We start from the raw sequence: 19,039 nt of genomic DNA, 5'->3' as shown, positions 1-19,039 counted from the left end.
ACGAGTATTGCGTAACTTGCCATGCTCGTGCTTTGGTCAAGGATCGCTTCAGTCGATTTAACCTAAAGACTTTGACGGACGATGGGCTCAATTTATAGCCTTTGGCCACGCCCATCTTAGCGGGCTCTGACGTGTCAGGGCGCGAATTGCCCTGATTGGACTAAGCGTCTGACCCGCCCCATCATAGGTTCGTGCAGTCGCCGCAGCACAGCCAATGACCATGCTCGCCGCTCATCTGTGTGTGCTGTGCAGCCACACTGCGTTTAAAAATAACTTTTTCTAGCTTCAATATTCTCGAGAAAAGGACTTTTCCCATAGCGTAAGCTACTTACGCAATACTCGTTCCCTCATCTCAGGGAAACAAGGTTAAGTTAGTAACCGAGACGTTTTGTTTTGCCACGCTGGAATGTTGGCGTGTTTTGTTTTTGTTTTCTGATTCTTTGTTTAATCTTTTCAATTGTTTTAATTAACAGTTTGTTTTCTCTCAGTGATTTGTTGTTTTCGAAGCATGTAAAAACTTTAAGTCTTTATGTTTTCTTTATATTGGTTTACATTACATTATATTTATGTTTTGAGTTTTCTTAAGTAGTATAGTTTAGGTAGGGCGTGTTGAACGCCGAAGATGTTTTTTTTTTTTTTTTTTAATTTATTGATAGTTTATTGGGAAGGGGGGATTATTGTGGGTTTTGTTTTATTTCTTTCTTTGATTTAGCCCCGCTCAGGTTCTTACTCCCTGTGTCCGGTATTTTTGTTAGTTTCTCTCTCTTTGAGTTCTCATATTGTGAATAAATGTATTATTTTTCTTTAATTTAAACTCCCTTTGTTCCTGTGTTCTTTTGCACCAGCGCCTTAAACACGTACCAGGGTTAAAACCATCTGGGAAAATATAAATTTATTTTATGTTGTGTTCCCTCATGCCCTTAGCCACTTTAGGGACGTAACACTGGCGCACAAAGTTTTCTTTAAAATAATTTATGTTAGGGCGGCCACTATGGAGCTAGAATTGTGTCTTTATTACATGCGAGAAAATAAATGATCTGAGAGGAAAAGAAAAGTTTGAGAGAAAAGGTTATCACACTGATAGCAAAAAAGCATTTCATGAGAGAAAAAATAATATTTGAGAGAAAAAGTTTTCATACCAATAGCAAAAAATAATATTTGAGACTAAAAAAAAATTTAGATAAAGTATTTTCTCATAGAACATAAAAAATATAAATTAGAATTTTTTTTAATTATTTCTGAGAAAAAAAAAATCTCTCTCAAAATACTTAGAAAAAAAAAAAACTCTCAAATATATATTTTTTGCTATCAGTGTGAAAACGTTTTCTCTAAAAAAAAAAGTGTTTCTCTCAAAACGCTTTTCTTTGCTCTCGATGCAATTTCTTGATCTCGTGTCAGGATTTTGCTTTCACTGTGAAAATTGTGTCATGGGCGGGGCCACGTTCCTATTGGCCAGTCGGGTGAGCATCGTCTTGTCTTGGGAGTCGAACTGAATCATTACACCATTGTTCGGTTCACCGGCATAGATGCCGCCTCTGCCTTAGTTGAGCACGGACACTCCAATGTTTGGGTAAAATGATGACACACACAACTCGATGGGTAGCTGGCTGAGCAAGTTCAGCATCACTGAAGATTAAACATTAAAAAAATAGCACTCATATTCATGAATGAATGTGTATTATATTATTAGCTTGCTAATCGCTAGTAAAGCTAATCACTAATTAGCCATCATGCTATGTAAACTTGCAAACTCACCTGGTTTATACTATTTTTAAATCAAATGCCAAATGAATGTTTTGATTTTGATAGTTATACTGTAAGTGAAGTTTTCACTAGTTTTGTAGTTCACTGACAACCGGGGCAATTTCCCCTTCATTATCACGGACGTATCGCCTGCAATAATTAATGCGATATGGCTCAGCTTGTCAGTGAACTACTGCTCTGTGTAGTAAATGCTGCTCCATCTGAAAGCAGGTGATGGCGATTTACTACTAATCAAGGAACTGGCTTTACTGACCGATATATCGCCCAGCCCTAGTTCATCATATACAACCTCCTGTACAGTTTTACTCCATGGACTCAGAATAAACTATTTGTTTTAAGGTCAATATGATACATTTCCTGTTTGAACCTATAACTGAACTATAACCTAAAATGATTGTTATTAATGTGTTTAGCATGTGTTTATAGTATCTCTCACTATAGGTAGGCTATAGAGCTCTAAAATCTTTGCCTTAGGCCAGGGATGGGCAACTTCGGTCCTGGAGGGCCACTGTCCTACAAAGTTTAGCTCCAACCCTGAAAAAAAATCACCTGCCTGTACATTTACATTTAAGCGAGTCATCGTGAAGAGGCAAAAACAACACAAGAAGTGCTCAAAATAATTTTCTAGTAATCCTGAGGACCTTGATTAGCTTGTTCAGGTGTGTTTAATTAGGGTTGAAGCTAAACTCTGTAGGACAGTGGCCCTCCACGACCGAAGTTGCCCATCCCTGCCTTAGGCTATGCAATTTAAATGGAGGAAATACAGATAAGTTGACATGAAGGCTATGCATATGTGAAATTACCTCTTAATGTTGCTCTCAGAGCGCACCAGAATGATGCATTTGACTTAAACATGTACAAATTTCCGGCCAGGGGTGCATACCCCAGGACCCTCCTTGCGTTCCCCTGAACTGAGGTCCAACCATCATTGTCTCTAAAAGTTCTGTGGGAAACACTGCTTACATAGTTACATTATAATTATAACCAACATTAATGGCAAACACTTTAGTTCAAGAGATCTTTACATGGCTTCAATTCATGGGTTTATTTTTCATGTCGTCCCATCATTTCGAATACCCACACAGCTGTTTCATTTGTCTGATTGGCTCTACTTCATAGACTTCAAAGACAATGCAATCAATTCATTAGAAACACCTGTGGGTTGTGTGTCATCATTTTACCCAAACATTGGAGTGTCCGTGCTCAACTAAGGCAGAGGCGGCATCTATGCCGGTGAACCGAACAATGGTGTAATGATTCAGTTCGACTCCCAAGACAAGACGATGCTCACCCGACTGGCCAATAGGAACGTGGCCCCGCCCATGACACAATTTTCACAGCGAAAGCAAAATCCTGACACGAGAGCAAGAAATTGCATCGAGAGCAAAGAAAAGCGTTTTGAGAGAAAATCTTCTTCTTTTTTTTTTTTGAGAAAATGTTTTCAAACTGATAGCAAAAAAATATATATTTGAGAGGTTCTTTTTTCAAAGTATTTTGAGAGAGATTTTTTTTCTCAGTAATAATTTTAAAAATGTCAAATTTATATTTTTTTATGTTCTATGAGAAAATACTTTCAAAACTTTTTTTTTGTCTCAAATATTATTTTTTGCTATTGGTATGAAAACTTTTTCTCTCAAATATTCTTTTTTTCCTCTCATGAAATGCTTTTTTGCTATCAGTGTGATAACTTTTTCTCTCAAACTTTTTTTTTCTCTCAGATCATTTATTTTCTCACATGTAATAAAGACACAATTCTAGCTCCATAGGCCACCACCGTTACAGTGTGTATGTGATTTCATTTTACAAAATTAAAACCTATACTTTAGAAAGTGTCAATGCAGAAAGATGAACATAATGAACAGTAAGAATGAATCCAGCATGTTCTTCATTTCTCAGTTCTGACTGTGTTGAGCTCGAGTCTGTTTAAAGTCAAGAGACTGAAATGTTGATTGTGTGTGAAAGTGTGTATTTCAGTATGACTCTCAGTCCTGCAGTATCATAATACTGAGGATCAGCTCATGTGTTCAATCATTTACAGCTCAATCAGCTGAACTCACAGCAGCAGAAAGAGGCTGAACACTTCAAATATACTTTACATTGTGATTCATGTGTGAGAATCAAATATGATCTTACCACAGTATCTCCAGTTTACAGTGAGGATTCTGTAGTACATCAGACAGCAGATTCACTGATTTTCCTATTTTATTCCCAGACAGATCCAGTTTTTTCAGGTGTCCGGGGTCTGATATCAGAGCTGAAGTCAGAGCAGCAAAACCTTCATCTGTGAGATCACAATCCCTCAACCTGTAGAGAGAAGAAAATCAAACAGCTTAATTCAATTCCAATATTATTTAACAAAGTAAAATTCTTATCCAAGGTTCATGGTCAAATGTTTTTATTTACAACATGTTTTTGCAACAGTGAGAAATGTAGCTAGGACTGGGCGATATGGCTGAAAACTGTATCACAAGTTCACGATATATGTGTTTCATATCGGTCGATATCGATAATTATTGATATTTTTTATGAACTATTTAAAATAAGGACCAGGAGACAAATATATTACATTTAAACATTTTTATTTTAAACTTAACCTTCCTCTGATTATAATCCACTCAGTTATAAAGGCAGACTACGGTCAGACTCATAAAATCCCAAAAAACTGCCATACTGGGGAGCTGACTTTTCCTGTTTTATCAACGTTTTCTTCGCTCGCTGCAGCACTCATTTCCCACTTATCACTCCACGCCGGTTCTGTTACTTAAGAATCCAACACGAGACAACAATATGGCGCAACCAGAGCTGTTAAATATGATTAAATACGTTTTTCAACGGCTCTGGGCGCAACCATACAGCACATGACATTCGCAGGACATTCACAGATGTGGTATCTGATTACATACATTTTTGTGTGGAGTCAGTTTTACCCACGAAAACGTATAAATTATTTCCAAATAATAAACCATGGGTATCAAAGAAACTTAAACAACTGTTAAATAAGAAGAAGGTAGCATATTATAATAATGATGTTTTAGTTAAAAGGGATATTCAAAGGGAAATTAAAAGACAAATTAAGGTAGATAAGGCCCTATATAAACAATAAATTGAGGCTAAAATGTCACAAGGTAATTCAAAACAGGCATGGCAAGGTGTTAGGATGATGATTAGTGTATCACATAAAGGTCAAGGAAAATATAATACAAATATAACGATCACAGATAGCAAAAGCGGGGATCTGGAGCTAGCGAATAGGTTAAATAATTTCTCACGTTTTGAAGGAAATAGTGAGAATACTAACAGGGATGAGGAAACTTTACTTACATCAACTAATAACTTTATCATCAAAGAGGCGGATGTAAAGAAAATGTTTCATAGTTGTAATATTCATAAGAGTCCCGGGCCTGACAGCATCTGTGGACGAGTATTAAAAAACTGTGCTGAGCAATTATCCACGGTTTTTACTTCACTATTCCAAAGATCTTTAGATCGATGCATAGTACCAACTATTTGGAAAACTTCACTAATTATACCCTTTCCTAAAATCAATAAACCAGAGCTCAGTGATTATCGACCAATTGCACTGACCTCTTTGGTGTTTAAAAGCTTTGAAAGGCTTGTTAAAAGGTATGTAGTGTCAAAAACCCAGCATCTATTGGACCCTTTACAATTCGCCTATCAGTCAAATAAGGGAGTAGATGATGCAATTTTAACATTGTTGCATATTGTATATTCACACCGTGAAGATTCCAAAAACCACGTGAGAATCCTATTTGCGGATTTTTCATCGGCTTTCAACACAATATTGCCAACTGTGTTGGTCGAAAGATTAACCACAGAGTTTAACCTGGATGGGGGACTGATTATGTGGTTGCGGGATTTTTTAAGGAATAGAGTACAGAGAGTGAGTGTGGGTGGATCAATGTCGGAGAAACAAATTACTAATGTCGGATCCCCACAAGGCTGTGTCCTCTCACCCCTATTGTTCATATTGTACACAAATCACTGTATAAGTGCACACTCAGGCAGATTTTTTATCAAATTTGCAGATGATACTGCATTAGTCAGTCTCCTAAAGGGGGACGAGGACAGTCATGGACCTGTTTTAAATGAATTTATTTCTTCGTGTGACATGTCAAATTTTTAAAAACAAAGGAGATGTGCATTGATTTTAGGAAGGAGTCTTCAGTGAGTGTAACCACTATCAAAGGAGAGCCAATACAAAGTGTTGAAGAGTACAAATATCTTGGGGTCATCTTTGATCATAAACTGAGGTGGGATAAATGGACAGAGGCTATGTGAACAAAAAAGGACAGCAAAGACTCTACTTCCTTAGGTAGATGTTGTCATGTAATATAAGTGTCTCAGTCCTCAGACTTTTTTATAATTCTTTTATTGAAAGTGTTTTTACATTTTGTATCACTTGTTGGTTTGGAAATGCCACATTGAAACAAAAGAGTTCAATTAGGAAAGTTTTAAGTACAGCGAGCAAACTAATTGGTATCCCCTTGAGAGATTTCCGGAACAAATTTATCTTAACAGATGCCTCAGTAAAGCAACAAAAATCACAGCAGATAGTAGGCACCCTCTGTTTGATAAATTTGAGAGATTACCTTCTGGGCGAAGGTTCAGGATGCCAGCGATTTTTAAAAACAGGGGGAAAAACTCCTTCCTGCCACAGGCAGTCAAATTGTTGAACAAAGGTAATGCAGCTGCGTACTGAGCGGGTCTCAGTGATGATTTTGTGTATCTTATTATTATTGTCTTCATTCTCTTTTCTCTTATTATGTGACGTGTATTGTTGGTGCTGTATGTGTATGCGAGTATGTGAACAAAATTTCCCTAAGGGGATAATAAAGTACTCAATCAATCAATCAATCAATGATTGGCTGTTAGCGTGTCACCCCCTTAGTTGCTAGGTTACCAGAGAGCGAGTGCCTTACTGCCTTTGTTCATGCAACCAAACTTGCTTTGCAACCTCTGGTTTCTTCCGACGAAGAAATTTTTTTTTTTACGTTTTATCAAACGCATTTTTTATTGATATTGATTACGTGTCTATCGCGCAGCCCTAATTGTAGCCAATCACAGACACGTTTGCTGATCTCTTGAATGCAATGGCCAATCAGAGTAGGGCTGGGCGATATATCACATGACATTGTTAGGCGCATCTCGTCAGTAAAGCCGGTTCCTTGATTAGTAGTAAATCGCCATCACCTGCTTTCAGATGGAGCGGCATTTACAACACTGGGGTGCGTTTCCCGAAAGCATCGTTGGCCAACTGTGGTCGCAAGTTCATCGCAATGTCCATTGAACTCTATTGGTAACGAGGGAACTTGCGACCATAGTTGGCTAACGATGCTTTCGGGAAACGCACCCCAGAGCTGTAGTTCACTGACAAGCTGAGCCATATCGCATTAATTATCGCAGGCAATACGTCCGCGATAATTAATGCGATATGGCTCAGCTTGTCAGTTAACTACAGGGCTGCGTTCAGCCCCGACAAAACGTTGCACAACGTTTTTTAAACAGAAACGGTGATGTGTTGAACACACTGTTCTGATGACGCAAGAGTTGCAACTATGGCAGCTGAGAAGGCCATTCTTTGTGTTCTTTGTGAAGAATTTTCGGAGCCTGATGAAGTCGGTATAAATATGTGTTTAATACTACAAAATATGCCCGATGTTACAGTTACTGCACTTGCCGCCCAGAACAAAAGAGAGCATCCTAATCGAGTGAAGGGATTGCTGAAACGGAAATGGAAGCACACATCTTACCTAATTCAGTCTAAAACACATCTATTTAGCCTCACATACTGACTTTATTTGTAGTTCATACTGTGTTAATACCCTGTATTTTCTGTCTCATTTTTAGGAAAAGCACTTAATTACCATTGTTTATTTCTATACCAAATGTCATACACTTGCAATGAAGCTAAAAATATAAACAACTACATCATTATGTTGATACCTATATTTTTACAATAAAACTTAGACAAACATGTCTTCTAATATCCCCAGTTGTTGCGTATACCGAGCTGCATCGAACACATTTGTAAATTACTTTCCTTGAACCCATTGTGCGAGTTCACTTTAATACCGCATGCTTTATATACATGTTGCTGCTGATTGGACTGCAGTTCTGACACACCCACCAAACAAGAGAAAACGCATCTCAAACCCCATTGCACACCGGTGCACGCCATTTCCAGAAAACATGACGTTCAACCCGGAAACTGTAGCAAAACGTTGCGCACCGTTTTGAACTTGAACATGCCCCTGCTCTGTGTAGTAAATGCCGCTCCATCTGAAAGCAGGTGATGGCGATTTACTACTAATCAAGGAACCGGCTTTACTGACGAGATGCGCCTAACAATGTCATTCGATATATCGCCCAGCCCCAGCTCATGTTCAGCCCTTTCATTTAGTCAGAATTCACTCACTGTTTAAAACGCTGGAGTTTTTGTTCAGTGCTGATTTCTGCATGTTTGCAAATCCTCTCATTTATGCAAGTAAGATTTTCTTTATGCAGTGTAGACATCTTTCATTTTTATAATGGAACTTTGTGAGATTGTGAACTGAGATGAGTGACAGCTTTTAGTTATTGTAAAGGGAGCGCTCTTTCTAGGCTATACATAATCCATTGAATGAAAGTTTTGTTTTTCTTGCTGCTGAGAGAACCGATGGCCAATTACACACTGCAAAACGGCATGTCAAAATAGACATGAACAATGTAATATTTGTAATATACGCTCAATATATTTTTTATATTCCATTCCAAATATTTGTAAAAATAATGACTTGTAAATAATCTTAAATGTCTCATTGTACAATGCTATTCTTGTTATGGTGGAGCCGTTGCTACACATTACATCTGCACTAATTTCTGCATCTCACAAATTTCAGATACTCTGTGATTTACAGCACTGAATATTTATGAACTTTTATTTTCTTAATGTTTTAACAGTGAACTGATTGTTCTGATTGATACATGTACTTACCGAACTGATCTGGATTCTTTAATCACAGGAAGCAGCTTCTGAAGAACCTTTAGTTGTTCAGTTTTATTGTCTCTTCCAACAAAATCATTAATATCAAACTGATCCAGCTTCTCCTCTGATGTCAACAACACAAAGACTACAGCTGACCACTGAGATGAAGAGAGTTTGACTTCCTTCATTTTTCCAGATTTCAGATACTGCTGTATTTCCTCCACTAGTGAATGATCACCCAGTTCATTCAGACAGTGGAACAGATTGATGGATTTCTCTGGAGAGTCAATGGTCCTGATCTTCTTCTTGATGTACTCAACTGTTTCCTCATTGCTGTCAGATCTGCTTGTCTGTTTCATTTGTCCATGTAGGAGAATCTGCTGAGACTTCACTGACAGACCCAGAAGAAACCGCAGGAAAAGGTCCAGATGTCCATTTTTACTCTGTAGAGCCTCATCCACAGCTCTCTGATGCAGCTCAGATAATGAAACATGTTCTGATAGATTGAGCTGAAGCCAGTCCTTAAATTTAGACAGCAAACTCTGTTTAGTGATTGAGTCGAACACATTTCTGTTGTTGTTTGTACAGGAGAGATGCACATATAGAGCTGCTAGATGTTCCTGAATGCTCAGATGAACAAAGCAGAAGACTTTCCTCTTAACAAGCCAAACTCCTCTCTGAAGATCTGAGTGCACAATCCTGAGTACACTGATGCTTCTGTCACATCAACTCCACACTCTCTCAGGTCTTCCTCATAGAAGATCACATTGCCTTTCACAAGCTGCTGAAAAGCCACTTTCCCCAGTTTGAGGATCATGTCTTCATCTGTCATGTTCTTCTCATAGTCCTTCTCATGTTTGATGTTGGTCTGAAGGATCAGGAAGTGTGTGTACATTTGAGTGAGAGTCTTGGGAATCTCTCCACTCTCTGCTTCGCTCAACATCTTCTCCAGAACAGTGGCTGAGATCCAGCAGAACACTGGGATGTGGCACATGATGTAGAGGCTCCTTGATGACTTCAGGTGTGTGATGATTGTATTGGCCAGACTCTGATCACTGATTCTCTTCCTGAAGTATTCCTCCTTCTGTGGATCATTGAAGCCTCGTACCTCTGTCACTCGATGGACACACTCAGAGGGGACGAGATCGGCTGCTGCTGGTCTGGAGGTGATCCAGATGAGAGCAGAGGGAAGCAGATTCCCCACAATGAGGTTCATCAGCAGCACGTCCACAGAGGCTGATTCACTTACATCACACAACCTCACATCACTCTGAGAATCCAGAGACAGACGACACTCATCCAGACCATCAAAGATGAACAACACTTTATATTTGTCAAAGGATATTTCCATTTCTTTTGTTTCAGGGAAAAAGACATGAAGAAGATCTAAAAGACTGAGTGTTTCGTCCTTCATCAAATTGATCTCTCTGAAAGGAAGTGGAAATATGAGCTGAACGTCCTGATTCTCTTTCTCTTCAGCCCAGTCCAGGATGAACTTCTGCACAGAGACTGTTTTTCCAATGCCAGCGACTCCCTTTGTCAGCACAGTTCTGATGGGTTTGTCTTGTCCAGGTAAAGGTCTAAAGATGTCATTGCATTTGATCGGTGTGTCCTCTGTTGATGCTCTCCTGGATTGTGTCTCAATCTGTCTCACCTCATGTTCATTACTGATCTCTCCACTCTCACTCTCTGTGATGTAGAGCTCTGTGTAGATCTCATTCAGGAGTGTTGGGTTTCCCTGCTTTCCTGTTCCCTCATACAGACACTCAAACTTCTTCATCAGATTTGATCTAAACATGTTGAGGACTTTATGGCTGTAAAAATAATACCACATTATTACATGAACTAAAAAGTACAATGACTTTTTTATTCTGTATCATATCTTCAAATTAAATATTTTACAGGAATGTTATACCTGAGATCAGTCTGTGTATCTCCACTCAAATGTACTGAATGACCCATAGACTCTTCTGATCTCTTCTGATGAACTGAACTATAATAAAGAAATTAATTAAAGAGATTAAAGTGAATCATTTGAATGACTGTATTCAACAAATGACATATTCATTTATCAATAAAACAATCACTTTAAATATAACTTCATGATTTTTTATTTACTCTATGCTCATAATTTTTTATTCTTTTTTTAACTGAAGTGCCTTCACAGATGTGTCTCTGAGTCATATACAACAAACTATCAGATAAAGATTAAAAAAACAAAAACAACTGTAAACTTTGTACAACAAGAATTTCTCACATCACATAAAATACTACTGATACTATTCTGATTACATAAAATGCCATACTATAATCATATTTAATCAAAATGTTATACCTGAGATCAGTCTGTGTATCTCCACTCTTAAACTCTATAAAATGATCCATAGACTCGTCACTCCTCATAGACACACAGCTGGGCTCTGGATCTGATCTCCTCTGATGAACTGAACTATAACAGAGAGAGATTGAATTAATGCTTTGAATTACTGTATTAAAAAATATATACATTTACCAATAACCAGTGACGGTGACCAAAGTAATATTAAAGACGGCGACATCCATAAAAATGAATCGAGGGAGGAGCATATGAGTCACGCGTAGAAAACGTAACTGCTTTTACCTGTCTACAGACAATGCCTCAAACAGGGAAACACTTTTTAGAACAGCTCACTAATGGAGAGAGGATCTCCAGACTGCAGGACTGCTTTGAATACACAGAATGACAAATTTTTCAAGATGTAGCTAGCAACATACATGAAAAAAGAGACTCTGTGATATGCTACATCAACAAATGCACAGAGGATACTGTCCCATTGGTCAATATAAAGTAATTTCCAAACCAGAAACCATGGGTCAATGGCGAGGTGCGTACCAGGCTGAGAGCACGAAACCACAGCCTTGAACTCTGGGGATCTGATTGCTTACAAGACGTCCAGGTATGGTCTACAAAAGGCTATCAGATCTGCCAAAACAGGACAGAGTGGAGTCAGATTATCACGCCTCTGACCCCAGCATATGTACTAACATCTTCAACCTCTCCTTGAGTCTGACAGGGATCCCCATATGCTTCAAGCAGACCATCATCATCCATGTTTCCAAAATAACGAATAAAGTATCCTGAATGAATACTGCCCTATAGCACTGATATCAGTCATCATAAAGTGCTGTGAGCATCTAGTCAGATCTCACATCTGCTCGGTACAGCCACTTATTTGTATTGTTCTGCCTACAAAATAGATACTTTAATATCCCAGTACCCTCCACTTTGTGTTTTAATTTGTGGTCCTGTTATTGTTACTGTAAGTCTGAGCCTCATCACAAGCATTTCAATTCCCAGTTCTGCCAGTGTAAATTGTGCAATTGACAAATAAATGCCTCGTGACTCTTGACAGTAGCAGCTCCAGTGGAGAACAGTGACTGGATCTAAAACCTTCAGTTCATACTGCCATCGACGTACATTATCGAAACCACACATAAAAACCAGCAACACACGTTAGACACACATTAGTGCAGAACAGAGCAGCTCTCTCGCACTAAATGAAATGATAGACAACAAGCAGTCCAGTCCAGTTACATTCACACAGTAACAGTTTTCTGAGAATGTTTTAGAGAGTCCTGAAAATTTACGAGTGTGAGTTCGGCTATATTACAGTTGTCGCTCCCATAAATGAATCCCGTTGTCACAGTAAACTGTATTAAGGACCCAAATACAGAACCGACAACCGTGTTGTTCTGATGCTGTGTAAACGTGGCCATAGATGTGTCCTTATCTGTGAGCAACAATATTAAAAAATACAACAAAGATAAAAATACCTAGAAAGAACATCATAATACCAAAACACCATAAAAATGTAAATCATATTTTCTAGAACTGTCATACCTGAGATCAGTCTGTGTATCTCCACTCTTAAACTCTATAAAATGATCCATAGACTCGTCACTCCTCATAGACACACAGCTGGGCTCTGGTCCTGATCTCCTCTGATGAACTGAACTATAACATAATAACAGATTTAATCCTTCATGATTATAATCACTTTCATAATAAGATCTTAAAAAATATTTAAATAACACTTTATGCAAAGACTGGTCTTGATGGTTTTAATAAAATTTAAAATTTTCACTTAACAAAAACATAATCTTGCCATCTGCCAAAGGTGATTTAATAGTGTTTATTCTGTGATTTAATAGTGTTTATTCAAAGTACCTGCATCCTGGAGAAAAATGTTCATCTCTGGATGATTGTGTGTCATCAATGATGAAGCTGAACAGTTCAAACAGAATCTGATCTTCACCAATGACTCTGGATGGAAATGACAAACAAACACAATAATTCAGCTGAACGGATCCTGGGAGTCTGAAAAACAGGATCATGCCGACGTTCACTCAACACATGTTAGCCGTTCACTATATATTAACACAAATGCTAAAATAAACCACATACAACACATTCAATTGCGAAAAAAAGGAGAAATAACAAACACATATCGAAGAAGTAATAGGTCCTTCGGGGAAATATGAATGCGGAAGTCACCTGTAAAGTGTCTCAAGACCTGAACACTCACCTTGATCAACATTTAATTAGCTACAGATACACAAAATCCACCGTCTTTATCCACCTCTATCTACACATGAATGAATGTATTAGCTTTCATAAAGGTTTCTATGATACTTCGCATTTAATCGATTCTGACTGTTTTAATGGCGAAACATTAACTCAAATAATTTACTTTCACTTTTTATTTGTTACGCGAAAAACAAGTCAAGTTTATTATAGCGCTTTTCACAATACAGATTGTATCAAAGCAGCTTCACAGAATTAAATTAAAATAATACATCAATGTTTGTTTCTAGTGGAAAACGTCCACGTTTGGTAATGCTGATAAATAGTATTGTTGATTGATTAATTAAATTAAATATCCCCAACTGAGCAAGCCAAAGGCAACAGTGGCAAGGAACCGAAAAACTCCATCAGGTGACCTAAAAAAAAAAAACCTTGGGAGAACCCAGGCTCAGTCGGGGGCCAGTTCTCCTCTGGCGTTTATGACCTAGAGGTCAGATTTAACTGTAAGATTAAAATATTATATGAATGCCTGGCTGAAGAGATGCGTCTTTAATCTAGTTTTAAACTGGGAGAGCGAGTCTGAGCAACGAACAGTATCAGGAAGACTATTCCAGAGTTTTGGAGCCAAATGTGAAAATGCTCTCCCTCCTTTGGTGGACCTAGAAATCCTAGGTATGACCAAAAGCCTTGAATTTAGTGATCTTAAAGAGCGCGATGGATTATAGGGCGATAGAAGATCCGTTAAATAGACTGGAGCTAAGCCGTTTAGGGCTTTATAAGTCAGTAGCAATACCTTGTAATTAATACAGAACTTTATAGGTAACCAATGTAGTGATGTTAAAATTGGTGTTATATGATCATATTTTCTTGATCTAGTAAGAACTCTAGCGGCTGCATTTTGGACTAACTGTAGCTTGTTTATTGAGGATGCAGGACAACCGGCTAATAAAGCATTACAGTAATCTAGTCTCGAGGTCATGAATGCATGAACTAATTTTTCTGCATCAGAAACTGATAGCATATTACGTAGCTTAGCATTGTTTCTAAGGTGGAAAAAGGCTGTTCTTGTCTTGTAACATAATGAAATATGATTTTCAAAAGACAGGTTGCAGTCTAGTATAACACCCAGGTCTTTTACTGTAGAGGATAAAGTAACAGGACATCCTACTATGTTAAAGTCGTAGAGTGAGAGGTTCTGTGGGCAAAGACAAAAACAAAGACGTCACGCTACGTGCGCATTCAAGTTTTGTTAGGAGGACACAGCATATCGCTTTTCAAGCGCGGCAAACTTACTTTTTGTTTCAGTATTCGCTGTAAACTCCGCTCAGTGCCGCTGGCAACGCTGTGACGTCTCCGCTTTGGGGTGTGTCTGTTGTGAGTGTGTTTAATCTAAGTTTTTTTTCAACACACGGACAGTAATCATGATCAGCGATGCACGCGATTACATTTAGAAATAGACAAGCTTTGTTTCCAAATGCACCAAGCAAATATCCCTTTCAATTTTATAAACTTTTATAAACCCAGCCAATATAATCACAATAATGAACACATCCAAAACAAAACCTTTAACATAACAACTGCAAAGCGTCTAATTTGTAAACAAATTGATTTACGCACTAAATCCAGCATAAACTCCGGTGTGGTGAATTATCCGGTCACTTCGGTATGAATCATGGGGGGTGTAAATAGTCCGGGCGTAGGACCCAAGCAATCCGATTGGTTCAAAGCACGTTTTATGGGTAATCGCTTTAGTGCCTGGTTACAAATAATACAAAATCACTTTATTATAGAAGACGTTTGTACTACGTTATAACGAGTCATTCATGTATTTAATGTATTTTAAATTATACGTTTCATATACTAGTATTTAACCGAAGCTATAGATTGTGAAATCAAACATTTCTCGTTGTTAGTGTGTTTTTTAGTTAGCTTAGCCTTAGATAATAGCATAGCATACAGCTAACGTTATCCGATGATCGTGCTATGAGCTTTACTGCACTGATAGCTGAGCCTTACCGTATTCACAGCAATTCGTAATGCAATTATAATTGTCATTATTTTTTATCGCAATAATCAGCGCATTTTGTTACAGGTACACTTTTATTTATTAAAAGATCCATAAAATAATGTTTATTTGTGTGTATTACTATTTTTCTTATTAACAGTTTAGACATTTAAATAAATTACAGAATGCTAGCTATTTTTTGTGGGTATAAATATTAATTGGTTGTCTAGCCTTGACTAAAGAACAGTATAATACAATTGTGGAATCACAAATCTTAATGTAATCAATCAAACCCCTTAATTCATATAATAATCTTTTATTTTAAAGAAATAACATTAAGTATGTTTTGTGACTAAGTTATTTCTTATTAAGCAATAGGGCATAATATGCTTTTTTTATTATTAAAAGCATGTCATTTGTGTACTAATGCATATGATTTATGTCATAATTAAGTTGGCTTGGAAAAGCCAACATACTGATATTGTAAGATTATTATTATTATTATTATTATTATTATTATTATTATTATTAGCCAAAGAGAGAGCGTTCGCTCACGGTGCGTTTGGGAAACGAAGCCCTGAACAATGCTTATTATTGGATGACAGAGAAACAATAGGGAGTTAGCTATTTCACAATAAACAAACAAAAAGTGTACACAGCGGTTCAAAATGTTGACGTCAGTTGGATTTTCTAAAGGAAATTAATACTTTTATTCAGCAAGGATAATGCATTGTCAAAACTGACAGTTAAGGGTGACTGAGAGTCTGCTTCATATAAATGCTGTTCTTTTAACTTTGATCATCAAATAATTCACACAACTGTTTTCAACAATGATATTCAGAAATATTTATTGAGCAGCAAATCAGCATATTATAATGATTTCTGAAGGATCATGTGACACTAAAGACTAGAGTAATGATGCTGAAAATTCAGCTTTGATCACAGAAATAAATTACACTTTACTATATATATTAACATATAGAAAACAGATAGCCTATTTTTAATTCTAATAATATTACACAATATTACTGTTTTACTGTAATTCATATTAGAAAATACTTATTTCAAACACATAAAAAAATCTTACCAACCCCAATCTTTTGAACAGTACTGCATTATATAATTAGGCTAGTTTGTGCAATTATATATTTGTAATTTATTGTGAAAAGGTCAAATGGATTGTATGACGTTCTGTAATTGTTGTTAATAAATCATTCAGAAAAAAAAAAATTGTGCAAATGTTTTACCTTTAGGGGTACAAGTACAAGTGGTTTTACTACAGCAACACATGACTAATCACAGGCAAGTTGACAACACAAATCACAACATGTTTTAGTGGTCATGATATTCAGATTTAGCATTTTAAAGGTCAAGAATCAGAGGTCAAGTATATCTGTTCACAACTCATACTATATCTCAGATATGATTTTATAACTACAGCCACCAAATCTGGAGAACCTCTCAGCAGTCAATAGTGAAGAATCAAGAAAGAACACCAACTGATTTGTTTCTCAGTATCTTTATGTATATTGCTACATGGTTTAGGATAATTTATGTCCACAATCTCCACATATTTCATACAGTTATCACAAATATATTCCCAACATTTACAGGTTTACTATTGTTGTTGGAGTCTGTAGCTTCACTGCAGGTTGTGAATTGGTTTGTGGCAAAGAGGCTGAAAGCACCAGATCTGGCAAAAATCAAAACATGTTTGAAATAGAGAGTATTTTTGCTAAATTAATAAATGTAAACCAATTGTAAACACATGCAAAAAATTATATAATGTCTTGCATAAATTTGGTTGTGCAACACTGAATATAATTAAATTCAAATTGTACTTGAATTATTGCACTGAATCGGGTTGACACGCATACGTGCTTGCTCTTATGATAAAATATAAATCATTAGTTTACAAAAGATTATGGCTCTTGGGTCTCGATTTCTTTAGTTAAAGAAAATTACTTACAGCATGTTTTTTTCTGAAATGTGGTGTATATGCTTTAGTGGGGAAAAATTGGAAAACATGATCATTTGAAAATAACATGACAAATTGAAAACAACATGACAATACACATTTCAATGCAGTGCTATTTAGGAAATTTAGGCAAAGTGCAAACTGCATCTTATTTAGTGAATCACAACTCTACACGAGTAAAAGTGCAACATAAATACCAGACTGTAGTTCACGAAAATGACCACCAGGTGGAGCCAAATTACTTTTCAAGATCCTTTACAGCAGGGGCGTAGAATTTAGTAGGGACGCTAGGGACGTGTCCCTACCAATATCCAGTGACACTGATATGTCCCTATCAATAATTTCGATTAAAACTTAAAATATATTTATATATAACCACTGTTGTCAGGTTGTGGTTTTTATGTATTATGCTTATTTTGTTTAATCAAGAAACATCTTATTTAGATTAAAATCTCTTACAAGAGCGTTCTGAGAAAAATGCGCAATTCATGGTACACAAACGGTTAATAGCCTATATATCTGAGTCCCGCCTGCTAACACACATCGCTAAACTGATTGGCTTTGTTTTTTCTAACTTCTAACTTGTGAGAGGCTCTTGTGTAAAGCGGCAATGCTCCTCCGAAGGAAACCTAGATGCGGTAAGCTAGGGAGAAATCAACAGTTCTGTGCACAAAAATGCGGGACAAATCAGTTTTTACTACGTGTGTCCACTGTATTACAATCGCGGGATAAGTGGCGAACAATCGTTAGTTTGACAATCGAGAGAGAGAGAGAGAGAGAGCTTGTGTATGCTTAAGTGTGTGTGTGTAACACTACATTATAAGGACAAAACGTCACCACAAAGATGGCAATATCCGAAATACTTGTCCTTGTGGGGATTTATTTATTTATTTATTTATTTATTTATTTTTGGAAAACAGCTGAAAATGTAAAAATGCAGAAAGTTTTCTGTGATAGGCATGGTTAGTGTAGGGGGATATACCGTTTGTATAGTATAAAATCATTATGTCTGTAAAAAGTCCCCATAAAACATAAAAACACAACATTGCTTGGTCTTGTTGAAATGAGAGGAATGTTTGATTAAGTTAAAACTCAGTCTCATCAGCTGAGGCTGAAAGAAGTTTCAGTGCTCTTAGGACACTGAAAACATGGCTCAGTCAGAACAATGACACAAGTGACACTTAACAGTATTGCTGTGTGTCATGTCCAACAGAACAAACTGGACATTATTGATGTGAAACAAATATGCCAACAGTTCATTTCTGTAAGTTCACTTTTAAATGAAAATTCTGTCATCATTTACTCTCCATCATGTTGTTTTAAACCTGTATGCATTTCTTTCTTCTGCTGAACACAAAGGAAGATATTTTGAAGAATGTCGGTAACTAGACAGTTGATGGACCCCATTGACTTCCATAGAAAAAAAAAACTCAATACTGGTTACCGACATTCTTCAAAATATCTTCTTTTGTGTTCAGCAGAAGAAAGAAATGCATACAGGTTTGAAACAACTTGAGGGAGAGTAAATGATGACAGAATTTTCATTTTTGGGTGAACTATCCCTTTAATGACAGATGCAGCTCAGCTTCAGGGGATGTCCCCGTCCCCACCAATTTCAAAATCAAACCTACGCCCTTGCTTTACAGAGTAACAATATCACTATTTTCAGAATTTTTGCAGGCTGAGTTCATTTTTAAATATACAGTCGTGCTCAGACTTAATCATACCCCTGGTAAATATGAC

The 19,039-nt window shown here is 37.0% G+C and overlaps 1 pseudogene across 1 annotated transcript in view; it reads right to left on the bottom strand.

Moving 5' to 3' along the window:
• LOC311297548 (NACHT, LRR and PYD domains-containing protein 3-like) overlaps positions 1 to 14,983 on the bottom strand; it is a 42,448-nt pseudogene extending 27,465 nt beyond the window's left edge. The window contains exons 1-7 of the transcript XR_014630305.1: positions 14,931 to 14,983; positions 12,957 to 13,052; positions 12,630 to 12,743; positions 11,085 to 11,198; positions 10,665 to 10,742; positions 8,759 to 10,563; positions 3,898 to 4,068 (exon numbers count right to left, since the gene is read on the bottom strand). The product of XR_014630305.1 is annotated as an NACHT, LRR and PYD domains-containing protein 3-like (transcript). The remainder of the gene's footprint in view (positions 1 to 3,897; positions 4,069 to 8,758; positions 10,564 to 10,664; positions 10,743 to 11,084; positions 11,199 to 12,629; positions 12,744 to 12,956; positions 13,053 to 14,930) is intronic.
• Between the last annotated feature and the right edge of the window lie 4,056 nt (positions 14,984 to 19,039).

Source organism: Rutilus rutilus (assembly GCF_951802725.1).
Source record: "Rutilus rutilus genome assembly, chromosome: 9".
In the NCBI taxonomy this organism is placed as follows: Eukaryota; Metazoa; Chordata; class Actinopteri; order Cypriniformes; family Leuciscidae; genus Rutilus; species Rutilus rutilus.
Note: the sequence above shows the minus strand (reverse complement) of the source record. Positions and strands in the feature narration are given on the sequence as shown.